The sequence below is a fragment of the Bubalus kerabau genome, chromosome 2, assembly GCF_029407905.1.
Source record: "Bubalus kerabau isolate K-KA32 ecotype Philippines breed swamp buffalo chromosome 2, PCC_UOA_SB_1v2, whole genome shotgun sequence".
NCBI lineage: Eukaryota > Metazoa > Chordata > Mammalia > Artiodactyla > Bovidae > Bubalus > Bubalus kerabau.
The window spans coordinates 84,830,687-84,847,653 of record NC_073625.1 but is presented as its reverse complement, the minus strand read 5'-3'; the positions used below and the strand labels follow the sequence as shown (position 1 = coordinate 84,847,653).

At 40.3% G+C, this 16,967-nt stretch overlaps 1 long non-coding RNA gene across 2 annotated transcripts; it reads right to left on the bottom strand.

Moving 5' to 3' along the window:
• Positions 1 to 10,367: 10,367 nt before the first annotated feature.
• Positions 10,368 to 15,953, bottom strand: LOC129643425 (uncharacterized). 2 transcript variants are annotated; one of them, XR_008710305.1, is made up of 3 exons: positions 15,801 to 15,953; positions 14,782 to 14,900; positions 10,368 to 11,046 (listed from the first exon to the last, which is right to left on the bottom strand). It is a non-coding gene; the product is annotated as an uncharacterized LOC129643425 (long non-coding RNA). The 2 variants fall into 2 exon arrangements; XR_008710304.1 differs by lacking the exon at positions 10,368 to 11,046 and adding an exon at positions 12,301 to 13,153.
• Between the last annotated feature and the right edge of the window lie 1,014 nt (positions 15,954 to 16,967).

The window sequence follows — 16,967 nt, the reverse complement described above, 5'->3', positions numbered from 1 at the left end:
TAAACCTTGAATCCACAGAGATCATTAAATATTTGAATATACTTCTCATATGACATACATTTTAAACACTCCAACATCTTGAATTTTCTTATCTGAGTACTGACTTTATTTGCTTCTATTCCTTTAATAATTCACTATTGAAAATACAATGTAATATCCTAAAAACGGTCTGAGCAGAACACACTATTGCCTCCCTCACTCTAGATAGAATTTTTCTGTTAATGCCCATTAGCTTTATTGGCTGCCACAACACCCTGCTGGTTCATTAAGTTTCCTGCTGAACACTTCCTCCCACCCCATTTGGTTATTTGTGCAGACACCCAACCTCCTCTTCTCTATACTGATGTCCTTGTATTTTTGGAGTTAGGTTCAACGCCTTATACAGTGTTAGTGACCATAGGAAGCAGTCGATTATACATTCTATTACAACCATTTGCTTATTTCTAGATGGTTTTCCCAATTCTATTTTAATCTCATGTTTGTAAGAGGCATTGTTCAAAAAGAAAATGAATATGGTATATTTTATGTAGGGTACGTGTCATACATAATCAGCAAGGGATTTTTCAGCATTTTCTGTAGCAAAATTCTAAGCCAATTTTAAAGGATGCTGACTGTGGGAAACTGACAGAGGAAATAAGTCAGCAAAAGAATTTAAAACACAAAGGACAATGGGAGTATTGAGCACAAAAAATGGCAGTAAGGGGTGGTTCATATATTTAGGGAAATTAGACTGTCATTTTTAAGTACTCATTGGTTAGATTTTAAGCTTGCACCTGTTTCACAGACATAGTTTTGTGTCTAAATCTCATGTAAGCATATTAAACAATTAGAATACGTATCTAAATTCTCCACTGGGAGAATTTCTTTAATTACATTTAATCCTACTTTGGACTGATAGGCATTGTAACAGGGAGACTGCATATGGAGAAAGCTCAGGTCAGGGATCTTTTAATGTTCTTCACTCCACTTGCATACAGGATCTTAATTCCCCAACCAGGTTTTGAACCCAGACCCTCAGCAGTGAAAGCACAGAGTTCTAACCACTAGGTTGACAGGGAATTTCAAGATTTTTCATTTTTAAGATTAAATATTAGAGAAGCAAATCCAGGAAAACAATGAAAGCTATTGTAAGAGGCTACACTTACTTTTAAAGAGATGCACCTTTCTTTGAAGGCCAGACTTGATGGAGAATTTGTGAAATGATAGAACATTTATCACATTTTAAAATCATGGCTTCAGTGTATCTCTTTCTTCTCTCAGGATCATTCATTATCCCTGATCTACTTCTATCATCCAAACTTGCCTACCTTGTGTTCCATTGCATTGGGAACCAGTTAGCTGACTAGCTAGTTAATTAAAAACTTAAGAGTTGTTACTACAGAGAATCTATGCATTTATCTTAGGGGATTCTGGGAAGCTTTGTATAATCCCTGAAACTCAGAGTACCTGGATGCTTTTGCCTTTTGCCTTAAAAGGAACATTACAGAAAGTGGTTTGTGGTTGCCAAGTTTCCCGGGCACCATGTTCAGACACTGCTAGCAACTGCTTTATACTCTAAAGATTATACTACTCAAAACAGCATTGTAGTTAAAAATAAAAGCCTTTGTTCAAATTCTAACTCTTTCACTAACTAGAGGTATGACATAACCTCTCTGGACCTCCATTTTCTCCTCTGTATGAGTCTATGGCTACCAACTCATTCATATAAGAATGAAATCATAGACTTTCTCATACATGGAAGGCATTCAAGAAGTGTAGTGATGATTATATAAGCTCTCCACTACTGTGTAACAAATTACTTCAAGATGTAATAGCACAAAACAACAAAAATCTTCTTTGTCTCATAGTTCCTATAGATCAAGAGTTTGGGAATAGCATAACCAGACGGTTCTGGCCCAGGGTCTCTCATGAAAGTATAGACAAAATGTTGCAGTCATCAAAAGGCTTGACTTGGGAGGAAGCATGCACTTCCTGGATGGTTTACTCACAGGCATGTTGACAGTTCTCCCTTCCTTGCCATGTGGGCTTGTCCTCATACACTGATACCTGGCTTTCCCCAAAACAAATGATCCAAGAGAGAAAGACTAAAGCTGCTGTGTCTTTTGCAACGTAGCCTCAGAAATTGCACATATTTATTTTCACAGTGTCCTATGGGTTGTCTATGTCATCCCTATTTAACATGGAAGAGGACTATAGAAGAGTGTGAATCCCAGTAGAAAAGGACCAGTAAGAGCCATCTTGGAAACTAGCTACCATGATGATGATGGTGATGATGGTGGTGATGGTGATGGTAATGATGGCATAGATCCCAGGAGATCAAGAGCTCACAGAGAACCCAGAGGAAGTGAGCAACACTCCATTTGCCTCAGAGTACAGAAGAAAGAAGTTGAATATTCAATGAGAAACACTGATCATTTTAAGGAGAGCCAAGAAAGTCCTCAGTGACCTATTCATTGGAAGAACTATATAATTTCCTAGTTCCCATGCTGAGTGCCGAAGAATTGATGCTTTTGAATTGTGGTGTTGGAGAAGACTCTTGAGAGCTCCATGGACTTCAAGGAGATCCAACCAGTTCATTCTAAAGGAGATCAGTCCTGGGTGTTCTTTGGAAGGAATGATGCCAAAGCTGAAACTCCAGTACTTTGGCCACCTCATGAGAAGAGTTGACTCATTGGAAAAGACTCTGATGCTGGGAGGGATTGGGGCAGGAGGAAAAAGGGATGACAGAAGATGAGATGGCTAGATGGCATCACCAACTCGATGGACGTGAGTTTTGAGTGAACTCCAGGAGTTGGTGATGGACAGGAAGGCCTGGCGTGCTGCGATTCATGGGGTCGCAAAGAGTCAGACACGACTGAGTGACTGAGCTGAACTGATGTTCATAAAATATATTGTAAACTCTTTCAACAAATATTGAAATATTTGAAATAAATAGTGTTAGGAACTGTTCTATTAGTTTGATATATGTCAGTAAACAAGGAGTTTCTATTATGATGAAGACAGATGCAGACCTAGAGAACAGACTTTTGAACATAGTGAGGGGAGGAGAGGGTGGGACAAATTGAGAGAATAGTATGGAAACATGTACATTCAGATCAGTTCAGGGCAGTCACTCAGTCATGTCCAACTCTTTTAAAAACCTCATGGACTACAGCACACCAGGCCTCCCTGTCCATCACCAACTCCCAGAGTCCACCCAAACCCATGTCCATTGAGTTGGTGATGCCATCCAACCATCTTGTCCTCTGTCGTCCCCTTCTCCTCCTGCCTTCAATCTTTCCCAGCATCAGGGTCTTTTCAAATGAGTCAGTTTTTCGCATCAAATGGCCAAAGTATTGGAGTTTCAGCTTTAGCATCAGTCCTTCCAATGAATATTCAGGACTGATTTCCTTTAGGATTGACTGGTTGGATCTCCTTGCAGTCCAAGGTATTCTCAAGAGTCTTCTCCAACACCACAGTTCAAAAGCATCAATACTTCGGCACTCAGCAAAGTCCAACTCTCATGTCCATATATGACTACTGGGAAAACCATAGCCTTGACTACATGGACCTTTGATGCCAAAGTAATGTCTCTACTTTTTAATATGCTGTCTAGGTTGGTCATAACTTTTCTTCCAAGAAGTAAACATCTTTTAATTTCATGGCTGCAATCACAATCTGCAGTGATTTTGGAGCCCCCCAAAATAAAGTCTGTCACTGTGTCCACTGTTTCCCCATCTATTTCCCATCTAGTGATGCGACCAGATGCCATGATCTTAGTTTTATGAATGTTGACTTTTAAGCCAACTTTTTCACTCTATTCTTTCAAGAGGCTCTTTAGTTCCTCTTCACTTTCTGCCATAAGGGTGGTGTCATCTGCATATCTGAGGTTATTGATATGTCTCCTGGCAATCTTGATTCCAGCTTGTGCTTTCTCCAGCCCAGAGTTTCTCATGATGTACTCTGCATATAAGTTAAATAAACAGGGTGACAATATACAGCCTTGACGTACTCCTTTTCATATTTGGAACCAGTCTGTTGTTCCATGTCCAGTTCTAACTGTTGCTTCCTGACCTGCATACAAGCTTCTCAAGAGGCAAGTCAGGTGGTCTGGTATCCACATCTCTTTCAGAATTTTCCACACTTTATTCTGATCCACACAGTCAAAGGCTTTGGCATAGTCAATAAAGGAGAAATAGATATTTTTCTGGAACTCTCTTGCTTTTTCCATGATCCAGCAGATGTTGGCAATTTGATCTCTGGTTCCTCTGCCTTTTCTAAAACCAGCTTGAACATCTGGAAGTTCATGGTTCACATATTGCTGAAGCCTGGCTTGGAGAATTTTAAGCATCACTTTACTAGTGTGTGACATGAGTGCAATTGTGTGGTAGTTTGAGCATTCTTTGCATTGCCTTTCTTTGGGATTGGAATGAAAACTGACCTTTTCCAGTCCTGTAGCCACTGCTGAGTTTTCCAGATTTGCTGGCATATTGAGTGCAGCATTTTCACAGCATCATCTTTTAGGATTTGAAATAGTTCAACTGGAATTCCATCACCTCCACTAGCTTTGTTCGTACTGTTGCTTCCTAAGGCCCATTTGACTTCACATTCAAGGATGTCTGGCTCTAGGTGAGTGATCACACCATCGTGATTATCTGGGTCATGAAGATCTTTTTTGTATATTTCTTCTGTGTATTCTTGCCACCTCTTTTTAATATCTTCTGTTTCTGTTAGGTCCATACCATTTCTGTCCTTTATTGAGCCCATCTTTGCATGAAATGTTCCCTTGGTATCTCTGATCTTCTTGAAGAGATCTCTAGTCCTTCTCATTCTATTGTTTTCCTCTATATCTTTGCATTGGTCACTGAGGAAGGCTTTCTTATCTCTCCTTGCTATTCTTTGGAACTCTGCATTCAAATGGGTGTATCTTTCCTCTTCTCCTTTGCTTTTCACTTCTCTTCTTTTCTCAGCTATTTGTAAGGCCTCCTCAGACAGTCATTTTGCTTTTTTTGCATTTCTCTTTCTTGGGGATGGTCTTGATCCCTGTCTCCTGTACATAACCTCTGTCATGAACCTTTGTCCATAGTTCTTCAGGCAGTCTATCAGATCTAATCCCTTGAATCTATTTTTCACTTCCACTGCATAATCATAAAGGATTTGATTTAGGTCATACCTGAATGGGCTAGTGGGTTTCCCCACTTTCTTCAATTTAAGTCTGAATTTGGCAATAAGGAGTTCATGATCAGAACCATGGTCAGCTCCCTGTTTTGGTTTTGCTGACTGTATAGAGCTTCTCCATCTTTGGCTGCAAAGAATATAATCAATCTGATTTTAGTGTTGACCATCTGGTGATGTCCATATGTAGAGTCTTCTCTCGTGTTGTTGGAAGAGGGTGTTTCCCATGACCAGTGTGTTCTCTTGGTAAAACTCTATTAGCCTTTGCCCTGCTACATTCTGTACTCCAAGGCCAAATTTGCCTGTTACTCCAGGTGTTTCTTGACTTCCTACTTTTGCATTCCAGTCCCCTATAATGGAAAGGATATCTTTTTTGGGTTTTCGTTCTAGAAGGTCTTGTAGGTCTTTATAGAACTGTTCAGCTTCTTCAGCATTACTAGTTGGGGCATAGACTTGGATTACTGTGGTATTGAATGGTTTGCCTTGGAAATGAACGGGGATCATTCTGTCATTTTTGAGATTGCATCCAAGTCTGCATTTCAGACTCTTTTGTTGACTATGATTGGCTACTCCATTTCTTCAAAGGGATTCTTGCCCACAGTAGTAGATATAATGGTCATCTGAGTTAAATTCACCAATTCCAGTCCATTTTAGTTCACTGATTCCTAAAATGTCAACACTCAGTCTTGCCATCTCTTGTTTGACCATTTCCAATTTGCCTTGATTGATGGGCCTAACATTCCAAGTTCCTATGCAATATTGCTCTTTACAGCATCAGACCTGGCTTCCATCACCAGTCATATCCAAAACTGGGTGTTGCTTTTGCTTTGGCTCCATCTCTTCAATCTTTCTGGAGTTACTTCTCCACTGGTCTCCAATAGCATATTGGGCACCTACCAACTGAGGAGTTCATCTTTCAATGTCATATCTTTTTGCCTTTTCATACTGTTCACAGGTTCTCAAGGCAAGAATACTGAAGTGGTTTGCATTTCCTTCTCCAGTGGACCACATTTTATCAGAACTCTCCATCATGACCCGTCCATCTTGGGTGGCCCTACATGGCATGACTCATAGTTTCACTGAGTTGGACAAAGCTGTGGTCCATGTGATCAGATTGGTTAGTTTTCTGTGACTGTTGTTTCCAGTCTGTCTGCCCTCTAAAGGAGAAGGATTACCATATGTAAAATAGATAGCAAGCGGGAATCTGACACAGGAAAAACTACCCAATGCTCTGTGACAACCTAGCAGGTGGGGTGGGTGGGAGCTTTTAGGGGAGTTCAGTAGAGAGAGGACATGTATATATCTCTGGCTGATTCACGCTGATGCATGGCAGAGGCCAATGTAATACTGTAAAGCAATTATCCTCCAATTAAAAAAAAAAGGCTGGATAAAATGAAAATAAAATGATGAGAGAAGCAATAAAAATTAATAAATTATGCAGTATGCTGAGAGTAAGTGAGAAAAAGAAAAAGTGTACAGTGTGGTATAGGGTTGTAATGTTGGTAAGGAGTAGGGGGCAAACTGTAAGTCTAAATCTTTGTTAAATGAATGAATGAACAAGTTATAGGTCTACTTTTGGAGCCTCTGGTAAAGAGAACTTCAAGTTATATATACTGATGAAAAATAGCTTAAAACACTAATTGAAAGCAGTAGCTTACAGGGTCTGGGGATGCTGGGCCTCAGAACACAAATGAGAGTAGCTGTTAAGCTGGACACATTAGGGACTGCACACAAAGGCCAATGTGCCAGACCCTGTGTGTGTGTGGCCGCCAGCAATTATCCAGGGGAGCCAGACCACTGTGAATGAAGTCCAGTCAAGAGAAAGGGTGAAGGACTGCGAAGAGTCTACCTGCTTAGAGGACTCCAACCTCTAGACCACATAGTAACCTGTAAAGACAGCATTACCATCTCCATTTCACAGAAGATGAAACCAGCATTCAGAAGTCAAATGGCTTTACTAAACATCTGACTATTTTAAAGAGAGTGTTCTTTTTTATTAGGGTAGATCTTCTCCAAGATCTTCTTGGACATGTGTGTACATGTGATGGGAGATGAAGAGCATCAGTAAAGGACCTGAACGAACAAAGACTCAAGAAGGGACTCAAGAAAGAACCACAAACTTAAATTTTATGAGTACAGTATGGCAGTGTCTGTGTTGATCTCCCTTTAACATCTTGAACAAGATTTCTTAAGCCTCATGAGGCACCATGCTAGACATGACTCAGAACTGCTGCCTTCTCCCAAAGGGTCTGGAAATATAATAGAAATGACAAGCAGAAAAACAAAGAGATTACTCTGCACACATGGAACTTCAAGACTTCCCTTCATGTATAGAGGGAGGGCCACATTTCCAAGAACAACCTGAACTCAACATGGAAGCAGGAGCTAATATCAGGGAGAAAAACTTTTCCTCTATTCTCTTAGGATCCCTGGATGTGCTGAAAAGTAAAGTGACAAAGACAGATTAACATGAGAAAGCATATAAATTTATTTAATATGTTTTACATGACACAGAACCTTCATAAGTAAGACAAAACCTGAAGAAATTATTAACCTTGCCAATTTTTATATCAAGTTTGATAAAGGGCAGAAAATGATGTGGAAATGTCATAGGACAAAAGGGCAGGGGTAAGTATAGTAAACTGAGGGAAACAGAAGCCTTCACCAGGTTCTTCTTTAAGCTCCTCAACAGATAAGGAGGCTTTCCTTAGGGATTAGGCAGGGGATCTGTCACATGAGAGTGTGGTGGAGAAGATGGAGTCCTGAGACTCTTTCCTGAACCTTCTCTTTGTCAAGTTCCTTCACCTTAAAATATAAGCCAAGGTGCCATATTTTGGGGTATCATGTTCTGAACCCCATCACCACAAATTTGGATCAAATTATTCTTACTTAGCTCTTTTGACAAGTAATCAGAATAAAACTAGTCCTTAATACTCCATTGAAAAATGTCATATGCTATCATACTCATGATTATCAGTTAATAAAGACAGACCATGTGATTCAGAATTCCTATTTGTGACAAGTAGTTTGACTGCTAAAATAGCGTGCCATAATGGGGAAAGAGATAAAGAGAGCTTGAATATATATTTCTAAGGAATTTCTAAAGATTAGTGACCCTTATATCAATTTTTTCACTTGTCAGAGGTAAAGGTTACTGTTTGTAGCATTGATAGACAGAGGGAAGACTTCCCTGGTAGTCCAATGGTTAAGAATCAACCCACCAATGAAGGGGACACAGGTTTGATCCCAGCTCCTGGAAGATTCCACATGCAGCAAGGCAACTAAGCCAGTGCGCCACAACCACTGAGTCAGCAGTCTAGAGCCCCTGTGCCGCAACTAGTGAAGCCCGTGCACCCTGGAGCCCGTGTTCCACAACGAGAAGCCACCCCAAGGAAAAGCCCATGCACTGCAACTAGAGAAATGAAGTCCCCTTGCGTAGCAATGAAGATGCAGGAGAGTCAAAATAAAAAAATTAATCAATTAAAATTTTTTTTAAAGTCAAGAGGGAGAGACACAGCTAAAGAAATCATGCCCCTAGGAACAAATGAATGGCATTGAATATGCATAACAACATGGAGGGATAGCCCTTATCCCAGGGAATCCTTGGCGACTTCCTGCAGTAGATGAGCACCTGCCCTAACTTTGTACAGGAACACGCATGTCCTTGCTGTGTGGTATTAAATAAGGGTACATGACATACAAAATGCATGCTGATGGCTTGAAAGTAAAAGAAGTCAATATTAGTTTGCCAAATAAATACAAGTTCAACCTCATCTTGCTTTTTGTCAAAAAATTATATATTCCTGCACATAAATCATAAGCTCACTAAGCACAGCCTCATAATTTGACACCAATCTTTCCTCTTGAGAGTTGTTACTCGGGTTTTCATCTCTGAAAGAGAATGGTGACATTTTTGCTTTAAAAAGAACTCATTTTAATTTCTACCCACCGTGCATTTTAAATCAGGATACATAGCTGAGGACTGCTTGCCTCTGCCCCTGTCAGGCCCAAGGAAGCCAGTCCAGGAGATGGAAAGGGGAAGAAGGGAAACACCTGTCAAGACATGAGAGCCCAAGGGTGCACAGGAGAGGCAGAGAGGCCTCGCTGATCAACACAAATTTTTGACAGACATCGTCTCCCCATTGTCATCTTCCCTTTGCCAATTTTTGGCTCTTATCATATTCAAGAATTAAATTCTCAACTTTGAAGTTGGGGGGCAGACAGTGGAAGGGAAAAAAACGAAGACAATATTTATTCCCCATACTCTCAGCTCTGGTTTGCCAAGCTGATTCCTGAATATGTAAATACTTTGCCCACGGAGATGCAAAAGACTGTGTTCTTGGTCTTGTTAAAGACAGGAATTAAGTCAGAACATCCTCAGGGTAGACTGGCAGAGAAGTCAGGAAGATATATTTTCACCAATGTAGTTGTTTAAGCTAATCTTGAAACAGCTAGGTATTTTGTGATTGCTATTTTAGAAATACAGGTTTACTTAGGCGCTGGGGTAGTGAGCAAATAAAGGGTTTTAAGGAGAAAAAAAAAGTGTTTCACTGTTGCCAAGGCTTTTCTTCCAAGGTAACTCACCAATGAAGCAGCCTGCCAGCATAATGCATGGTTCCCTAGCAAAGAATGGGCCTTTGCTTAGCAATATTGGGCTTTTGGTGAGACATGTGGGAGTCATTAGGCCTTTGAGGTATTTTAATCTCGCTGTGCTAGAAATATGTGACATTAGAATGCTATGGGTTGACAGCATATCATACTCAGGGAAAAAAGAAAAAATTCTTATAGCACAGGGTGGAAAATATGATTAGTATTTCTCACATTTCTTGAAATAAGGCATGTTTGTGCCGTCTATCTGAAAAAGTGGTCAGTATTGATAAGCCATTTTCAACAGAGACTTTTGAAGTAAAACTGGACTTTCTGGTATATCCTTTTGCCCTCTAGATTTCATTTCAGAAGAAACAAAAGTCCAAAGGAGACAAAGAAACATATAACAGGATAGAAAAATAAAATTAGAATATTAGAGGCCAGGATCAATGCATTCCACCACCACCCCCATGACCTCCTTCCCAAGTCCCAAGTCTTTATTTGGGGTTACTACTGGCTACCAAGGAGTAAAATCTGCTAAGGATATTTCTCAGAGAGAATTCGAATTTATTCCTTTGGTTGCAGGCTACCACTTGATTTATAAATATGCTGAGGGCTATTTCTATTGGAGTTGAGTCAGAAAAACAAGCCCACATTAGGTCAGGAGGTTGAGCCAAATACAAATACCTTTTCTCAGCACTGTTTCCGGATGAGGTTTACTGAACATTCCTTTACTCATTTACATTTATTGGACACACACTGTCATGGGCAAAGCTCGCTGACAATTCCCGGGAAATAAAAATAGAATCTGGGTAATGAAATAAATCTAACCTTTTTCTCCTTGGTGTTTCCTCATCTCACTTGCTCCTAGAGTGTGGCAGCAGAGGCCTCACACCTAGCCCTTCACACCAGCGTTCCTTGCTCGAAAGGGCTATGTCAACCCCTCAGCTCTGGCGTTGTGTTCAGAAATGCCATGCAGGATGGGATGCTCATGTCAAGATGGTGGCGGCAAGCGGTGTACAGAGACGCTGCCCCTAGCGCTGCCTGCCGTCTGGAGCGTGAGCTGCACAGCTGTGCTCACCCCAGAGCCCTGCCCCACCTGCGGAGTTTCCTATAAAGCAGCCCCGCCCAAGGCACGTGGGGAGAGCGTGTGCTGCGTGTGATTTAGAGCGGGTTTTCGCGTGTCTCCATTCCTTTACTTCTGAACCCAGTTGTCTCCTTCAATTATTGATGGGCTCAAGCAACATGGCGCAGAAGGACTGACTTAGGGAGCGTTGGCAACAAAACTCTGCTCCAGACATTGCTCTAGTGTGTCAGAAATAAAAGATAAGATAAAGTCCCTGCCTTGAAGGAGCTTACTCTCCGGTGGTATTCCTTCCTCTTAAACCTCTTAAACGTTTGGAATTCTGCAAGTTATAGACATTAAGCCTAAGAAAAATGAAACTACTCAAAATTTAAGAACAGCGTGACTAATCTTCTGTAACGGGTACTGATGCAGAGGAAAGTTCATTGGGTTCACTTAAACTGATAATATATAAAAGTGTAAGATTTTCAGTTTCTCATAAAATACTAATTGTGTGAGAGGCCGATTAGTGTAAAGAAAAATGCTTTATAACAAAAGTACATGAACATATATGTAAGAGATACTGCTTTTTATACTTTACCTGCTTGGCGGAGGAGCTGCTTAGTACTTTCTTCTGTACTAAGTGGGTTGCAGGACTCTATGGGCTGAACGATTAAAGGTGTCATTCAAACAGCACCCTTAGGTGCTGCTTGATCCTGCCTGGCTCCTAAGGCCCAGCAGACCCAGCACTAAACTGGGAGTCTCAGTACTCATGTTCTAGTCTTAACTCTGCAACCATTATCAGAACCTTTATCTGAAGTGATAAGCCTTATCACTTTAAGAATATCTGCATCCTTACCTGCAAAGCAAGAGGGATAGAAAATATGCTCAGATTTTGCTAAAACATTCTCTCTTTGAATCTTGTGTTCCTAGATCAGCTGGGAATGAGCATAATCAAGAGGTAGTAAAATCCAGGTATGGCCACTGTCATTCCCCCTTAAATCCACAAGGTTTCTGTTTCCTCTCTGCTGGCAACTCAGTTTACACAGTCATCTTTGAACTCACCAAATTACCAAATCCAATGTTGTTCTGTTCTTTTCTCTGATCTTTTTTGTAGCCCGTGACTCTGGTGATCAATTGCACCTTCTTAAAATTAAGTCTTTCCTTGGCAACTCTTGAACTGTCCTGCTTCTCTTCCATCTCAAACTATTCCCTCTGACTTCAGCCCTGACTGACCATCTCCACTGTGATTGCTCCACCAGAGCTTTTCATTACATGTATTGTGTGCATATCCCAAGTATCAATAATCCACTGCTTTTTCCCATCCTCCCCAAAACCTTTCTAGGAGATTTCATCCTTCCCATGGCTTAAAATTTCACTTATATATAATTCCCACTTGTTTGGCTGAAATTCCAATCAGGTATCTCCAATTGCCTGGAAAATAGTTTCACTTAGATGTGAAAACAAAACAAATTAAGCCCAACATATTTAAAGCAATTCTTTTTCTCCCTCCAAGTAGCTTTCTCTATTTTTTTTTTTGTTTCCATCAACAATAGTACACATTCACTCTTCCATACCCAAAATCCTTGAGCTGGATGTAATTTGAAATTAGATATTTTCAGTTATTAGGAGAGTAATGTGTTACATATGATATATATTTTTTGACTTTCAGGAGTATCTCAGACGGTAGCTCTTTGATTGAACTAGATAACAATACGAAGGCTACGGTCATATTTATACATCTGCTGAGGAGCTGAGTCAGGGAAACAGGAAAAGCTGGGTTATAAGGTTGAAACAAGTATCTTTTCTCACCATAAATATATGAATATTTAGGGAGCAAAAATATGGTTATTTACATGGTAAATAAAGATACAAATAACTTCTCAGTTCAGGTAAAGTTTTGCTCCTAAAAGACTTCAGGTTACTGAACAAATTATGAAAAATATTTTTTTGGAGCATTTTTAATTTGGGGGTCATGAATTAAAGACTATTAATCATGAAAATAACAATATTTAAATACCAAATGTTTATTGAAAACCAACCATCATTCAAGCATTGTGTTAGGCATTTATGTACTTATGTACCTAACAATAGAAATAAGAGAGTAATTGAAGTATATATTCTTATTTCCCTCATTTTATATATAGGAGCTTCCCTGATAGCTCAGTTAGTAAAGAATCCACCTCCAATGCAAGAGACCCTGGTTCAATTCCTGGGTTGGGAAGATCCGCTGGAGAAGGGATAGGTTACCCACTCCAGTATTCTTGGGGTTTTCTTGTGACTCAGCTGGTAAAGAATCCGCCTGTAATGCGGGAGACCTGGGTTCAATCCCTGGGCTGGGAAGATCTCCTGGAGAAGGGAACAGTTACCTACTCCAGTATTCTGGCCTGGAGAATTCCATGGACATAGTCCATGGGGTCACAAAGAGTTGGACACAACTGGGCAACTTTCACTTCCATATGTTGGAAAACTGTAAAATGTTATCATCATTTTAAAAAATACCAATCATTTTTAAGTCCCCTATCTTTCTTCCCCCCCATATTTAATCAATCTTGAAATTCTATTAATTTGTCCTTTCCATCCATCCCTCCCTTTGAAGCCCCACTGTTATGATATAATCTAATCCTGATCCTATGACTACATACGCATGTCTCAGATCTTTATTATTCAGTATTTTACAGACTGCTGCTGCTGCTGCTGCTAAGTCGTGTCAGCCGTGTCCGACTCTGTGTGAGCCCATAGACGGCAGCCCACCAGGCTCCCCCGTCCCTGGGATTCTCCAGGCAAGAACACTGGAGTAGGTTGCCATTTCCTTCTCCAATGCATGAAAGTGAAAAGTGAGAGTGAAGTTTCTCAGTTGTGTCAGACTTTTAGCAACCCCATGGACTGCAGCCCACCTGGCTCCTCTGTCCATGGGATTTTCCAGACAAGAGTACTGGAGTGGGTCGCCAGCACCTTCTCCATTTTATGGACTACACCAGTATTATTTTTCCACCAGTTTATCATTCCTCAAACTATTACTCTCCTTAGTATATTTTTATGCATTCATTCATTCTTTCTACAAATACTTATTCAATATTTACTCTGTGCAGCATTCCTCTTCTCAAGAGGTTTAATGGATTGCCATTGTCTCTTAGGTCCAAACTCCTTGGATTCATATTTGAGGTTTCAAATAATGTAATACCTACATTGTCAATTTTATGTCTTCCAGTACAGTCTGTTGAACTCTGGAATACAGCCAAATTGCCATTCCATGAATACATTTCAGGGCTTCCATGGTGGCTCAGAGGTAAAGAATATGCCTGCAGTACAGGAGCTGCAGGAGACATGGGTTCAATCCCTGGGCCGGAAAGATCCTCTAGAGGAGGGCATGGCAGCCCACTGCAGTATTCTTGCATGGGGGATCCTATGGACAGAGGAGCTTGGAGGGCTATAGTCCATAGGGTCACAAAGAGTCGGACACAACTGAAGCAACTTAGCATGCACACACACACAAATACATTTCACTGAGTACGAATCTACATTTCTGTTCATGCCACTCCAGCCTCCTAGAATGTCCTCTTCAAATGTCTCCATCTGGTGACACCTTTCCCATCTGTATAAGTTTAGTTGTGGTCCTCTACTTCCCTTAGCCATTCTTGGCATCTCCAGCTTATAATTATGACATCACTTAACACTCAGTATTCATTTTACTTATAGTTATACATCGCCTTCTACTGTGACTTAACTTCATATTTGTGTCTTACATTTGCAACTAGATTGAAAATTTATCAACAATAATTTCATATTTCTCTGTACTCCATTCAACATTGAATATATCACATACAAGTGAAATTTATAACAAATTTTCTGTTTAAATCACTTGGTGCAGGAGGATAAGAAAGAGAACCAATATCTTCCTAACTCGATACACCTTCAAGTTATATCAAAGTGTCCCAGGTGATGGTGATAATAATATAGCATATAATCGAACTTACCTTAGAAAAATCTCTTAGGAAAGGGCTATACAGTTGTATCTCAGTATCTGTGGGAGATTGATTCCAGCACCTCTCCACCTTCCCACCATGAATACTAACATCCATGGATGCTCAAGTCCCTGATTAAAAAATGGTATAGTATTTGCATATAACCTACATACATGCTCCTGTACACTCTAAATCATCTCTAGATTACTTATAATACCTAATACAAGGTAAATACTATATACATGGTTGCTAGTGTGGCAAATTCAAGTTTTGAGTTTTTGTCTGGAATTTTTTTTTATTTTAAATCTGTGGTTTGTTGAATCCACAGATATGAAACCCATTAATATGGAGGGCTGATGGTATTGGAAATTTACCAACTGTGAATAAATTTAACACAGCCAGATTTTCCTCTCATCTCAAAAAAATTACTGTTTCTTCAACTCAGCACCTGATAAAAGAGTAAAGGGCCACACTGTATAATTAATATGTGTATATAAGTAGTACAATCATACCCAGCGTCAGACAATGCTCACAACAACAGAGACACACAGAGAGGGTATGTCTGCCACGAAACTCTCATCATATACTCACTGCCATGCACACACTCACTGAATATGGAATGAATTGTAACTCCCTTTCTCTTTAGTCACCAGTTTCCCAGAACTTAAATGGTTGTTCAGAGGAGATCTGAAATTACCTCTTGTTAGGCAGAATTCTAAGATGGCCCCCAAGAATCCCACCCTCTGTAACTCAAACCCTTGTAGAATTTGCTAGCTCTACGAATTATAGAGCCAGGCCTATGAATATAGTGGAATGTCACCCCCACGTTTGGATTAGTATTGATTATTATTTATCAGTTAATTTTGAGTTCATCAAAAGGGAGGTTACCCTAGGTGGGCCTGACCTGATAAAGTGAACAGTTAAAGACAGTGGTGCTCAACTATTTTGGCACCAGGGGCCAGTTTTACTAAAGACCATTCTTCCACTGGGGGATGGGAAGGGGAATGGTTTGGGTTTCTCCCATCACACACCTCCTGCTGTGTGGCCCGGTTCCTAACAGGCCATGGACCAGTTTGGGGACTTCCCTGATTAAAGGCAATAGGGCTTTTCCTGAAGGAAGAGATCAAAAGATTCACAAAGCGAGAGGGCCTATACAGGGAGCCATGGCACAGGACCTGCCAGTGCCTTCTAGTTGTTAGAAGCTAGTATGAAAATTAGCTGAGCAAGCTTGGAAACACATCTGCCCCTAGTCAGAGCTCTAGATGAGGGCACACCTGGCCCACATCTTGATTTTTAACCTTTCCATGCAACTATAATCAGGGGGCCCCATTAAGATGATTCATGAAAGCTGTGAGAGAAGTTTGTACTCTTTGTAAGCTGTTAAATTTGTGAATTGTGGAAAGAGAACTGCCATACAACCCAGAAATCCCACTGCTGGGCATACATACCAAAGAAACCAGAACTGAAAAAGACACGTGTACCCCAATATTCATTGCAGCACTGTTTACAATAGCCAGGATATGGAAGCAACCTAGATGTCCATCAGCAGACAAATGGATAAGAAAGCTGTGCTACATAGACACAATGGAGTATTACTCAGCCATTAAAAAGAACACATTTGAATCAGTTCTAATGAGGTGGATGAAACTAGAGCCCATTATACAGAGTGAAGTAAGTCAGAAAGAAAAACACCAATACAGTATATTAACACATATATATGGAATTTAGAAAGGTGGTAATGATGACCCTATATGCGAGATAGCAAAAGAGACACAGATGTAAAGAACAGACTTTTGGACTCTGTGGGAGAAGGCGAGGGTGGGATGATTTGAGAGAATAGCATTGAAACATGTATATTACCATATGTGAAACAGATCACCTGTCCAAGCTCAATGCATGAAACAGGGCACTCAAAGCCAGTGCACTGGGACAACCCAGAGGGATGGGATGGGGAGGAATGTGGGAGGGGGTTTCAGGACGGGGGACACATGTACACCCTTGGCTGATTCATGTCAATGTATGGCAAAAACCACTATAATATTGTAAAGTAATTAGCCTCCAATTAAAATAAATACATAAATTTTAAAAATGTGTGGTAAACTGTGATACAGCAGAAGAAAACCTAATACATCTGCTTTCCATATATCAGACACTGTGCTAAGTACTTTAAATTCACAACGTATCAATTATCCTGTTCT